This window comes from Drosophila ficusphila, unplaced genomic scaffold (genome assembly GCF_018152265.1).
Source record: "Drosophila ficusphila isolate 14025-0441.05 unplaced genomic scaffold, ASM1815226v1 contig_106, whole genome shotgun sequence".
NCBI lineage: Eukaryota > Metazoa > Arthropoda > Insecta > Diptera > Drosophilidae > Drosophila > Drosophila ficusphila.
This window is the reverse complement of record NW_025063993.1, coordinates 12,250,521-12,262,739: the sequence shown is the minus strand read 5'-3', so window position 1 is coordinate 12,262,739 and position 12,219 is coordinate 12,250,521.

Genomic DNA, 12,219 nt, shown 5'->3' with positions numbered 1-12,219 from the left:
ACCAATTCCAGTTCCAATCGCACTGTCATTAGTTGGCGTAGTTTTTGACAGCTGAGAGTGGCCCTGGTGGTGCTGGTGGTTCATTTATGACATTCGCTGGCTAATTGCCGGCACTGAATAACCGCTAAAGTTTCATACGCCCCGTGGGCGGGGCTCGTGCACTTTAAAAACGCATTTAACAGCGACAACAAATGTGGCAAGCAAAAGGGTAAAGATGGGGAACCGAAATGGGAAAGGGGGCAACGAGAACAGCCCAAAAGTGCCACTTGCAACATGGTTGGGGCGTGCCCGTATTATGCATCTGCAGATGACTGCAGAATGGGAAACGATTAATGAACAACGCCAAGCTTTTTAAAAAATGTGAAATTCAATTAATCAGTTAAAAAGAAAATACAATGCTCAAAAGATTTAATAAGATATTTTAAAACTTCAAAATATGTATTTAAACATAAGCATTAAATAAGTTTAATAATATCTTATTGATCTTCGATTTAAAAAGAAGTTAATTATATTTATACTTACCTAAGTTCTTAACTTAATTTCTCTTTGTGGACTTATCTGCAGTATAACACTTTTACCTGCTGCTTGTTGGCCAAGATAAGATCAAAGATCACTGAGCAAGTTCAGCTTGTGGATGGTTTCGTGTGGCCATTGTGTTGCTGCTGTTAGAGTTGCTGTTGCTGCTGGTGTTGCTCTTGCTGTTGCTGCTGTGAACAAGGCTGGTGTTGCTGGTGGCACGCGAGTTGCTGCTGTGCAGCAGGTCAAAAGCGTGCAGAGCTAAAAACGGTAGCCATGATAAATGTGGCCCATAGAATCTCCGACTGCTTCTGCCTTACATTGTTGCTCCGGTGTCAAAAGTTGTTGCTGTGTCAAGTGTTGTTGCTGCTGCTGTTGCTGCTTCTGCGTCCGATGTTGCTGCTTTTTTCCCCTTTGCTAATGTTGACAATTTAGCACAAAATTTGTATGCCATGATATTAAGAATTCGCAACGCTTTCATGCAACATTTGCCGGGGCAATTAGTTGTGTTTATAATTGGGAACGTGATTGCTGTGGTGTCTTCAGTTTTTTGTGTCTCCCCTCCTGTGGTTTCAGCTTTTTTGGGCGAAACATGTTTGAACGCTATAAATCAATTTGGCGCAGGGCTGTCGAAGGATGCATACATAAATTCGGGAGAAATGGTGCCAAACCGAATCGGAAATTCTCTTTTATGGGAAAATGACATGAAAACAAAAATCCTTTTCTTAGGTTTATTGCAAAACAAAATAAAGTCGACCTAATATCCAAAACCAAGCTTTCATTTAACTAAAGATTTGTTAATTTCATATATTTTAGATAGCATTTAAAATTAACTTACTTTTCATTCTATATCCTTCTTGGGTTCAGCTTACCAATTATTCAGGGAACTCGGTTTTTTGCCTGCTCTCTTTTACCAAAGCTCAAATTGAAATCGCATAAAGGGACCGAACAAAAAATATAAGCCAAAGCGAATTAAAATTTTATCGACAACAAAGTTGCGGTCCGACCAGCAATAAAAATTGTTACGCTGATGAACGACATGACACCAGCAACAGCAGCGGCAGCAGCAGCAACTACACCAAAAACATGCAGCAACAGCAACTGATCGACCGCAGGAACAAGCAGCAGCAACAGCAACATCAACCGTAACAACAACAGCAACATCAAGAGCAGCAGCAGCAGCAGCAGCAACAACAACAACAACAGCACTCAGTGGACCGCATCGCGAAATTCTTTCCTTTTTTTTTTGGTATACGGAGTACTTTGGTTTTTGTTGCTCTTGCCGAAGCAGCCTGCTAAACTCAAAATGAGAAATTGCTGCCGCCGGTGCAATTTTCATGGTTGACCTCATTTTGTGTTGCCGCTGTTGACTTTGCGGAATATTTTGTGGCAGAGCGCATCATGTCTGCCTGTCTGTCCTGCCCCTGACTGACTAACTGACTAACTGACTGACGGACTGCCAGTCGCTCTTTTAACCAAAGAGTGAGTTTCGAACTGGGTACGAACTCTTGTCAGCGCCTGTGACAATTTGTCGCTAAACAATTTTTGGGGTCCCGGGCAAAAGTTGATGTTGTTTACGTTGTTTATGTGCTGCTCTGCTGCAGTTTTCGGGGCGAAAATTCAATAAATAACAATGTAATTATATACGTTGAGCCGGGCAAGTTGCTAACTCGATTTTGATGTCCAGGATCCCGGGAAGGAAATACTTTAATGCGTTGGCTGGCAACAAAAGGAGCACAATCTACATGTCTGCCCCGGGTCAAATTGGCGTTAATGTGCCGAGTCAATATTTACCAACACCACCACTCCGGCATCAAAGCAAAACAAGGTGTTCAGGATGCAGTGTGTGTGTGAATATCCTTCCTTCCAGTTGCCTCCTGGCCTGGGTCAACATGTGCGTGCCTCAAAGCGGACCCATTTTAACACCTTTTTTCTCACATCCCACCCCGCCCCCTCTAACTCCGCACATTTCGCCTTTGGATCGCACAGTTCACACTCTTGGCTCGTCATAAAAATCAGGTGCGGCATATTAGGGACAGCTCTGTGGACACGGACACAAAGTAGCCGGGGCCCACGTCAATGGGAATTCGAAAATGGCAAAATCAGGACAGAAGGAAGGAGTTCAGGAGGGGGAGACAGGGCAATGCTGTCTGCAATGTCCTGTAAGCGCTTTGTTTACAACTATACCCATGATTTCTCTTCACACAGGAAGAAACTTTTGAAAGATAAAGTAAAGATTGGTGTTCGATATCAGTTTAAAGGTTCAAAAAGAAAAGTGCTTACAATACTTTTAAAATTTGCTTAAGAAAACTAATTTTGAATTCTTATATAAACAGAAAACATTATTTTATACAAATGTTTTGTATTTTTTTGAATAATCATTACAAAATTTATACCTCTTGGGTACCTATACATTTATTTTTAGTTTCCCTGGTTTTTTCAAGTGAATTTGGAAAAGCAAAGGCTAGAGTCATGCCCGTCATTCATCCACGGCTGTCCCCCTGAATCGGCAAGATAGATTTGACGACGTGTTTCCCTCTGTTCGGCAGGGAAAATTTTGCAGCATGCTTACTGATGCGATCTTTGTTTGTGCCTCGTGCTTTGCTTTCCATCCACCAGCAATTCGAATAGGAACGGCAGTAAAGCAAAAGCAAAATCAAAAGAAAAAAAAGAAATGAGAACAGCAGCAACGCGTCGATGACAACAGCAACATGACCATTTCGATGCCCCCTCCGGTTGCCATCTCAATTTTCCCCCCAGCTCAAAATGCTTGGAAAATGTGCACAATTTTCACATCCGGTGTCACATTCGATTCAATTGAGATTTACCTGAACGTGACTAAAATACGCAAATTAAAAACGCTTCACGTTCCTCTATCCTGTGTGTGTGTATTAGAGTGTGTGTGTGTGTGTTTGTGTTTTGGATCCTGTTCATGAGAGTGTGTGCGTGTTGACTCCCCGGTTACCATGTTAACAGCATTTACCGAGCTTTATGGCTCAGATTTTTTCCGGCTGCCCCTTTTTGGGGTTAGTGGAAGTCTTGTGTGAAATTTTTTTTGTTGTTGACTGGCGGCTGTTATCATTTAAATAAAATACCGCTAGACGGAGCATATGATTGGATAATTTGTATCCGTTTAGGCATTAAATTAATCATATTCTGGCTAATTTCATATCCCACTGGACTTCTACTGTTTGTTTGGCTCGCTCGACTCCATTATGCAACATAATTAAATAACTAATTTACATTTTTGGCTCACCAAATGCAATTATCAATGGCCAGCAATCGGCGATAATTGGCTGGCCCCAAAACTACATGTCAAATAATGCGAATAATTTAAACAATTTCAACAAGGCTCAATGAACCGTGAGTGAAGGCAATGCGAAAAGTCATCGCCGGAGGGCAGCATAAATCGATTAATGCCAAAGTGTTATGTAAATAAAACAACCGAATAGATACGGCAAACATCGGCCACGCCAGCCCCGCCCACTCAATTATTCATTATTTCGCCATATTTGCAGCCGCTTTAAAGTCAGAATTTAAGCTCAGTTTGGTTTTTGGCGAATCACGCGTGAGTGGCTTTTTGTTTTGGGTTCGTTGGGGAATTAGCGACGCGTCGCCAGTTGAATAATCGCATTTGCAAAAACCAAACAAAAAAAATATAGGGGGGAATTCGTGAAATTAACGTCATAATATTTCAGCTGTAAAAGTGCGGTTTTCAATTGCATCCAACGGTCTGCCCTTTAAGCGCCGATCTTTAATGGCGCCAAAACTTCAAAGTGACAATAATTTGGCCATTAAGCCGCGAACTGAGACAAGACATCATCTTGGCCGGGAATCTCCGCCATCCGCCATCCACCATCCGCCGTCTGCTCATTAAATTGGCTTGTCATTTAATTGTTCTTCTGGCCTCATGGCCACGCATCAAAGGAGTTGGCTCTGCTGCTTTTTTGGGTGCATTGCCAATTGTCATAATGGCCGAGACGGCGCTGGCCAAGCTGGCAATTATGAGTTAAGAGCTAAGAGGAGTTACTCCGCCGGTCCGGAGCAGGGCAGTACAGAGGAGAGCAGTCCAGCCCAGGCAGTCCAGAGCAGCCAAAGCCGACCAGGCTGGGCCCATTAAATAAAGAAATGAGCAGCCCGGAGACGCACACAAAGTTTTTGCCGAGAATGGGGGCCATAAAATTAGTCGTGGCCAGGAAAGTGCATTTGCTTGTGGCCAACTAAAGCGGGGATGGCGGTGGGGCAAGGAGTACTAAAAAAAACAGTGGGTTTATGAACCCAAGCCATAAAAATAGTCACTTTTTGAAAAGAAAAGTTCGGCAAGAGAATCAACTTATTTAATAATGAAAAACTAAAACAAAATCATGTTAAAAAGAATACGCTTCTTAGCCCAAAAAAATGAAACCATTGTTACGGAAAAACTTTTGAATGAATTATATTTTATTTAAATGCAGTCTTACCTTTACCTTTTCTCGAATGATTGATTCAAACTTACTGTTAAAAAAATATTATAAACTTTATTTGTATGTTTTTGGACACAACTCAAACCACTGTGTTTCTGCATCAAAGCTCAGACATTGCTGCACATCGTCCACATCTCGTAAACGTTCTGATGGAATGGAATGGACAATTTAAATGCAGCATTGGGCTATTGACACGCCCCCTCAATGGGCTGCCAACGGAGACCACTCAAGGGGTAGAATCGCTGGGGAGATTGGCAAAAGGAAAAGGGGCAAGAAGAGGGGAAAAGTGCGTGATTTGGAATGGTTTTTAAGAGCGAGTTTTAAGAGGCTTCTCGGGAGATATATGCGCTAAATGATGACGGCCATATGTCCAGCGGTTAACTGGACTAAAAAGTGATGAAGTAGTCGACGTTTTCAGAAGGAAAAGAAGATCATTATTCCCAGCTAAATTTAAGACAGCAAAATGATACAAATTCAGATTGTGTTTAAAATTATGCAGGCTTCCACCTAAGAAGTGAGTGAAAAATGTCCCCAACACATGCAACTTTTGCAATCTGTCGGATTCTAAGCTAAAACTTCAATCAACCCGGACAAGTTAATTGAATTTTGCCACAGCCAAACTTTACACGCACTTACAGTGAGAAAATGGGAGTTCTATAATAAGGAACATTTTCATTGTATACTTTTATAATATTACACTTATGTACAAAACCATTATTGTGGAAAAAGATATTCTATTCATGAATCAATAATCTTATTAATGTATTCCTTTTAATTTTTTTATTTCTTTAGGTTACCTTATTTAATTTTGTGCAGTGCTCTGAATATTTTCCCTCACAGCGGTTACCACAAGTTGCTCATGTTCATTTTATTTAGAATTTGTTTTCAAGTGTTTTCGAAAAATGTTTTAAACGGAGTTAGAGGGCGGACCCGCCTTGACTTGAGCGTTTTGCATATTTCTGATATTTTGCATATTGGTCGAAAGCCAGAAACTTTTTGACTTTCTGCTCCGGCGGCAGCCACAGCAACTGTATTTACGGGGAAGAGCTTCCAATGACAGTTTTCGGACAGTTTACCATGCCGAGCATATGAATAAAATCGGACGAGCAAAAGGAGTCTGAGGCGAGGACGTGTCATGAATTCATTTTGCATACATTGCCGGTTAGAGTTCAAATTTGCTTTGGCATCACTGGCATTTCGATGGTAAGAGGGTGGCCAAAACCACTCTTTAAACATGTCGGGATTGGCAGACTTGGATTGGATACAAAATCACAAATCATATTTCAATTAATGTACGAAAACAGCATCCGTACACCCGTAATAAACGTAATAAACGAAATGATTACATTGCCAACCCGTTTGCTCTGTGGACTTGTTTCCCGAATCTAATGTGTGCAAATTCGGCAGTGCAACAAACAATTTGCAACTGATTGGCGGTGGCACAATGGTTCGGCTGAAATTGGCCGCAGTCTCACCGTTAAAAAGAGCCTCGCAAATAGTCGGTTCGGTCGCTTTCAATATCACATTTCCAATCTATTAACGAGTGAGCCGAACCGCACTGACAGCCTGACGGGCGAAAAAACCTCACGGAGCTTGATTAAAAAATTCCCCCGACTCCCCGAAAGACCTTCAACCGTATAACGTGTGAAAAAGCGGTGGCGGGTGGCCTGTCACAGGTTAATTTCGCATGCAAATAATGTCACGTGTTGTGTCGCATTCGCTGAATGAACTTGATTAAAATTCAATGCGACGTTAATTAAATTTACCCAATGCAATTTGCAGTCGCTTCTTTTCGCTGGCTTCCCGGGGACACTTTAAAGTTGCAATAAAGTAGTGATTCTTTTTTTGTCTTCAAAAAGAGCTTTTTAAAAAAGTAACATTTTATTTAATAAATAATGGAAAAAAAGTTATTATTATTAATGTGCAAAAACTGCACTTCAGATACCTTTTACACTTTTGTAGGTACCAACTAGCGCTTCATTTTTTGTGCACCTACTAAAACCAAACTTTAAAGCCACCTCTCACCTTGCCGGTTCACACGGCGTATGAGCAATAGGCACATAAATTACCCGGCGAACATTGCAAGGACTCCCTGAGACCGGAATTCCGGTGCATTGTGTGGCTTCATTCGACGCCGCCAAGTCTAGACAAAGCAATCATAAATAATTTCTGCATAAAGACGTAATAATTTGCCTCCACTCTTTGCTACCTTGCAAGGAGTCCATGTCCTTTCCCCCATCGCCGCAAATCTCCTAGCTCATCAGGAGCAGGACTCTCGCTTGTTGGTGCTGTCCAAATATTTTGTTATTAAATGAAATTGCAATGTTTGCTGCTGACCACTTTGGCGGTGGTTGCTCCTGTGGCATGATGTCGGTGTTGCTGGTCGGGGATTGGGATTGGGATTGGAATGGCTGCTCATTATGATTGCAACCCGTACACGGGATCCCAGCCTCTTGCCCACATATATATCCTTTACCCCCGTGTTGTTGTTCTCCTGCTTGTCTGGGAATTTCAATTCTGGGTTCGGTCAGTTCGGTCCTGACTGAGGGGCGAGTTTCACTTTTGCGTTTTGTTAAACGTTTTTATGAATTGTTCCGTCCGTCTGCTGGTTTCTCTTGTTGTTTCTGCTATTGTTATGATGCGGTTAGGGGCTAAAACTAGCTGTGGGGCAGAGGTCAAGTGTGAGGGGAAAGAGAAGAGTGTTCATTGCGAAGCTGGTTGAATATACACTATGATAAATAAACAACATAATATCTTTTAATGAATTTGTAACAAAATAGTTTTGAATTCTGATAAATAAAATTATGAATACAAAAATATTAAATTATGCTGAAGTTTATATTAAATGAGTCTTATTCATTGTTAATACATTAATAAAGGTTTATTATATTTTATTTATTAAAGTGCTTTAAAAACGTCATCCCGAAAATTCATATTTATTTAAGATATTTTTTCCGGATTTGTATTTCTTTATAGGAAGTGTATCTCGGTTTCTGCCTGCTTTCTAACACTTTTTCCCTTATGTTTTCCTGGCCACCCTCTGGGACCCAGTTGGCTATGTTTGTATGGGGCCGGACAACGCAGCCATTTAATGAAATTTTAAACATTTTTGTGTTCTAATAATGAAATGCTTATGGTTGGTTTGCTCGTGGCCAAGGACGGAGCCGTGGTCAGACTCCCTCTTGCCTCCACCTTCTCTCACCTTCCACAACTTTAAGGTATTGAGTGGCAGGAAGATCCGAGCAACTTTTGTAGCATATTCAATGTACGGGAAAGTGAGAAAATAGCAGGTGAGTTATGGAAAAGTAACTCAAGCGAACTGAAGAGAACTCGTTAAAAGTTATGCTCCTGCCATCGGCGTTGGAATAAAAGTGTTTTGGTGGCAAGTTTGCCATAAATAATGCGCTGCTCGATATTAACAAGCCACGACGACGACGACGAGGACGGTGATGGCGACTAAAAAGTTTAGCGCACTTCAATAAACAAAGTGCCAGTCAGCTCGCGTCGCATTTACCCCCTTCGGGTTTTCAGTTCTTTCGCGGTTATTTTCGAGTTGTCAACAGTTTATTGATGTTGGCTTTTTAGCCAGGCGGCAGCCACATACCGCGACATAAATAATCAAAGGCGAAACGCTCCTCCAGGAGGCAAATGGAAAATGGCAAAATAATTCCAGCTAAAAGGCCATGATGTTGTTATACTCCGCCCCGGAATTTCCCGCGATTGTCGCCCGCGGGCATTCGTCTTTCATATCCGGTTTGCCGCTTCCGTTTCTGGCAAAAGGGAAATTGATTTTGGCCATTCCCACCGAGAGCGTGGGGGTAGCGCTCAAAATGTTAATTAAGTGTCTAGTTTAAGAGCCGGGCCCAAAGTCAACCATGAAATATTAAGCAGGCTGTGTGCGGTCCTTAGAAATTTCTCCCTCGGCTCAAGGACAGGCTCTAGTAACCTGAATACCAAAAAGCCATCTAGCCACATATGTGCTCGAGCTGTTAATTAACTGGTGTGCTAACTAGGCAAACACACATACAGTGGCACACACACAGGCACAACCACCCTGATATCGTTTGAAAAATGTGACTTAATGAAGTGCGAAATATGCGAAGATTTCTATGGGGTAATGAGGCAGCATCCAGCATATCTGATGACTGGCTGTGTGGTCTGTGTGGATATGCTTGATGTCATACTCGTAATATCCTTGTATCGCATATCTGTGGGGGAGGTCCTGTGGTTACTTTAAGGCTCCTCGACTGCTCTTAAAGGTTTTATGTGGTTTACGGAATGGAAAAGTCTTAGACTTCTGTTCTTAGATACCCTTTACTAAACTGTATTCCCAACTATTTGAAATTCTAAGTCATAAAGCAACTGAAAAGTAAATTGCAATATTGACAACAAGTTAAATAAATAGAAATAATAATATAATTTGTAATTCGCTTAAAATTGTTCTTATTTCTTTTCAATTTATTTTAAAGCTCCTTTCAGTTTTGTCTCGTTCTTGTTAACAAATAATTAATTTAATTTGAGCTCTCATCTACCTTTTTGTATTTCCCTGTGACATTTTCCAAGGTATCCTTGATTCCCACTTGCCCTTCCATGTTTGTTCCTTGTAGTTGTCATTTCTCTGTTGTTGTGTTTTCTTTTGGCGTTACTGGCATTTGGCTCCACTCGCCCCAAATCGAAGCTATAAAAGTAATTAAGATAACGACTTTTGTGCTGCTCACATTTTTGGGTTCCCCCAAACCACCGAGTGCTCCGTGGATGATATGTATCGTGTATTTGCTTTATAGCCAGAGTTTTACAATATTTCCTTTTTGGCTCAATGCCCTCGAAGCTCCGATCTCCACCCACTCCACCCCGCACTTTTTGCCGGCTTCCTGTTGTTTGTGCAATTTTCTTGAAATTTCATTTCTTAACTTTTGCCGCCGGGCTTTGAGACTGTAAATCATGTGAGCGACCGAAGGGGGTGGTAATGGGTGGCGGGTGGCATGGGCGTAGTGATGCCATGTGTTATTGTTGCAAGGGACACAGACTGTTGCCTTTTTCGCCCAGCCAGCTGGATGTTCCTTTTCCTCTAATTGTTTGCCTGGCCACAGGGGGCCAAAGCGAATCGCTGGAAGGAGCGAACATATCGATTAATTAACAAAATTAAAAGATACAAGTTTAGAGAAAGGATACATATGGGCATTTTGATTTATTCCTTTTACTTCGAGCAGCAACAGGAAGCGGACAATTATTTTGATTTGGGGATGCAAATCGTAAGAGCCTCATTATCGCTTAAAGATAATACTCTAAACAGCTTTTGGGGGTGGAATTAATTTTAATTAATTCTTAGAAAATGTATTCTGAAAGCCAGGAGCCACACAAATTGTATACATACAAGATATAATATGCCTTTATAATACTTTGGTTTATTTAATCAATTTAAAGTCAGGCATATTTAAATGATAAAAGCTTATTTGTTGAGACTAAAAAGCAAAAGCATTTAATTCCTAGAAACTGTTTTGCGTTTAAGGGATTAGGGGCTTTACCCTTTTAAAATGAAAACCATTTGGCTAAACTAAAACATTAATTAAATGTAGTTTATAAAGAGCTCAAGCAATGTTAAACAAAAGAAAACAAACGCTTGAAAACCCAAAGGTTGTCATAACCAATTTAAAACGAAGCCACACAATTAAGTTCAATTATTTCGTTAGTTGCTTTGGTTTGCTTAGAAGAGATAGAAAGATGGCAGAGGAAAGGGTAATTACTTTAATTAATGCCATACTCAAATGCAAATATTTACCTATCATAAAGTGGAAAATAATATACAATTAATTCCCAAGAGCTTTCCTTCCGTTTAAAGTGCTGGTTTTCTGCCTGCTTTAAAATCATTTTCCAACCTCAGAGTGTGTTGAATGCTTTTAATATGCACTTGGCCGAGTGCCAACTGATTTTCTGTTTTATATAGATTGTGTGCCACAAAGGAACTCACTCTGTGCCACACCCTTTTACCACCGAGGGGCAGCTAAACAATTGAGTGCACTCTGCGCTGCTTGTTGCATACTTTCTGGCGCTGCTGTCGTCGCAGGATCACGTAGCTAAGGATAAGGGATAAGTCGGCCAGTCAGTCAGCCACCAGCCACCGGGCGGTTTCGCTATCCTTGTGCGTGCCCCTGCTGACACAATTTTTTTGCACTTCTCTCTCAGACTTACATCATACTCGGGTCACGGCTCGTTGGACACTCGAGTGGCACATAATTTCCGCCATACTGCTGCGAGCTACTGGTCTTGCCACTCATCGAAAAATACATGAAGATATTTTATTAAGCTTTCATACAAAAGCCATTCAAGACACTGCAGAAGCTCACAGAATTATATTTTCAATTTATTTAAGTTTTAGGTCAATAGAATTTTAAATGTTTAAATGGTAGCTCTCTTCTGAACTCATTTTTAGTAAAAGAAAGCAATTAAACTTTATTGATCTACAAATGATTTTTTTTTTTATAAAAACAAACCATTTCTTATTAGACTCAAGGAAAATTTAGTTGTTTGATGGTTAAACTTCCCCGAATTTATTACAAGTGCATTTCTGTTTTCTTGCCTTGCGTCTTCCGTTCTTCAGATTGCATTATTCAACTGGGAGTTCGAAGCTGTGGCTGATTGAATTTTCTCTTCAGCTGGCCAGTATTTTCCATCATTATCAATCGAGGCTGGCTGCTGGATCTGCTTTAAGCGCATTAAGAGGCCTGTGAGGAGGCCAATGCTGAATGCTGAATGTCGAATCTGAAATGCGTGCTAATTAAAAGGCAAAACATTTATGCAATGCCAGACTGGCAGCATCCGCAGCAACAAAAGGCGCACAAAGGCAATGGCGGCCGTCATGGCAACACATGCTCCATCTCCTGCTTCTGCATCCTGCATCCCTTGCTCCCCTGCTTGCCTGCAAATAAATCCCATATAAACAGAAGATAATCCAGGCAACATCATGGCAAATGCCATTCATCGCTGGGGGTCCTGCTCCCACAGATTTTCCTTTCACTCCTGTTTCAACTCCTTTGGTAATGCGGATGAATGAATGGTAGTCGGAGAATCCCTGCTGAATGATTGACCATTCATGGATGCACTCGTCGTCGGTTATTGATTTTCCCAGGACATGGCCAGCTTGGGTTGGGGGTCTTCAAATAGAAGAGCTGTTTTTGTAATTAGCTGCGGTTAGAACCGGTTAAAAGAGGTGGGAAGTGGAAGTGGGTGGACATATGAATAG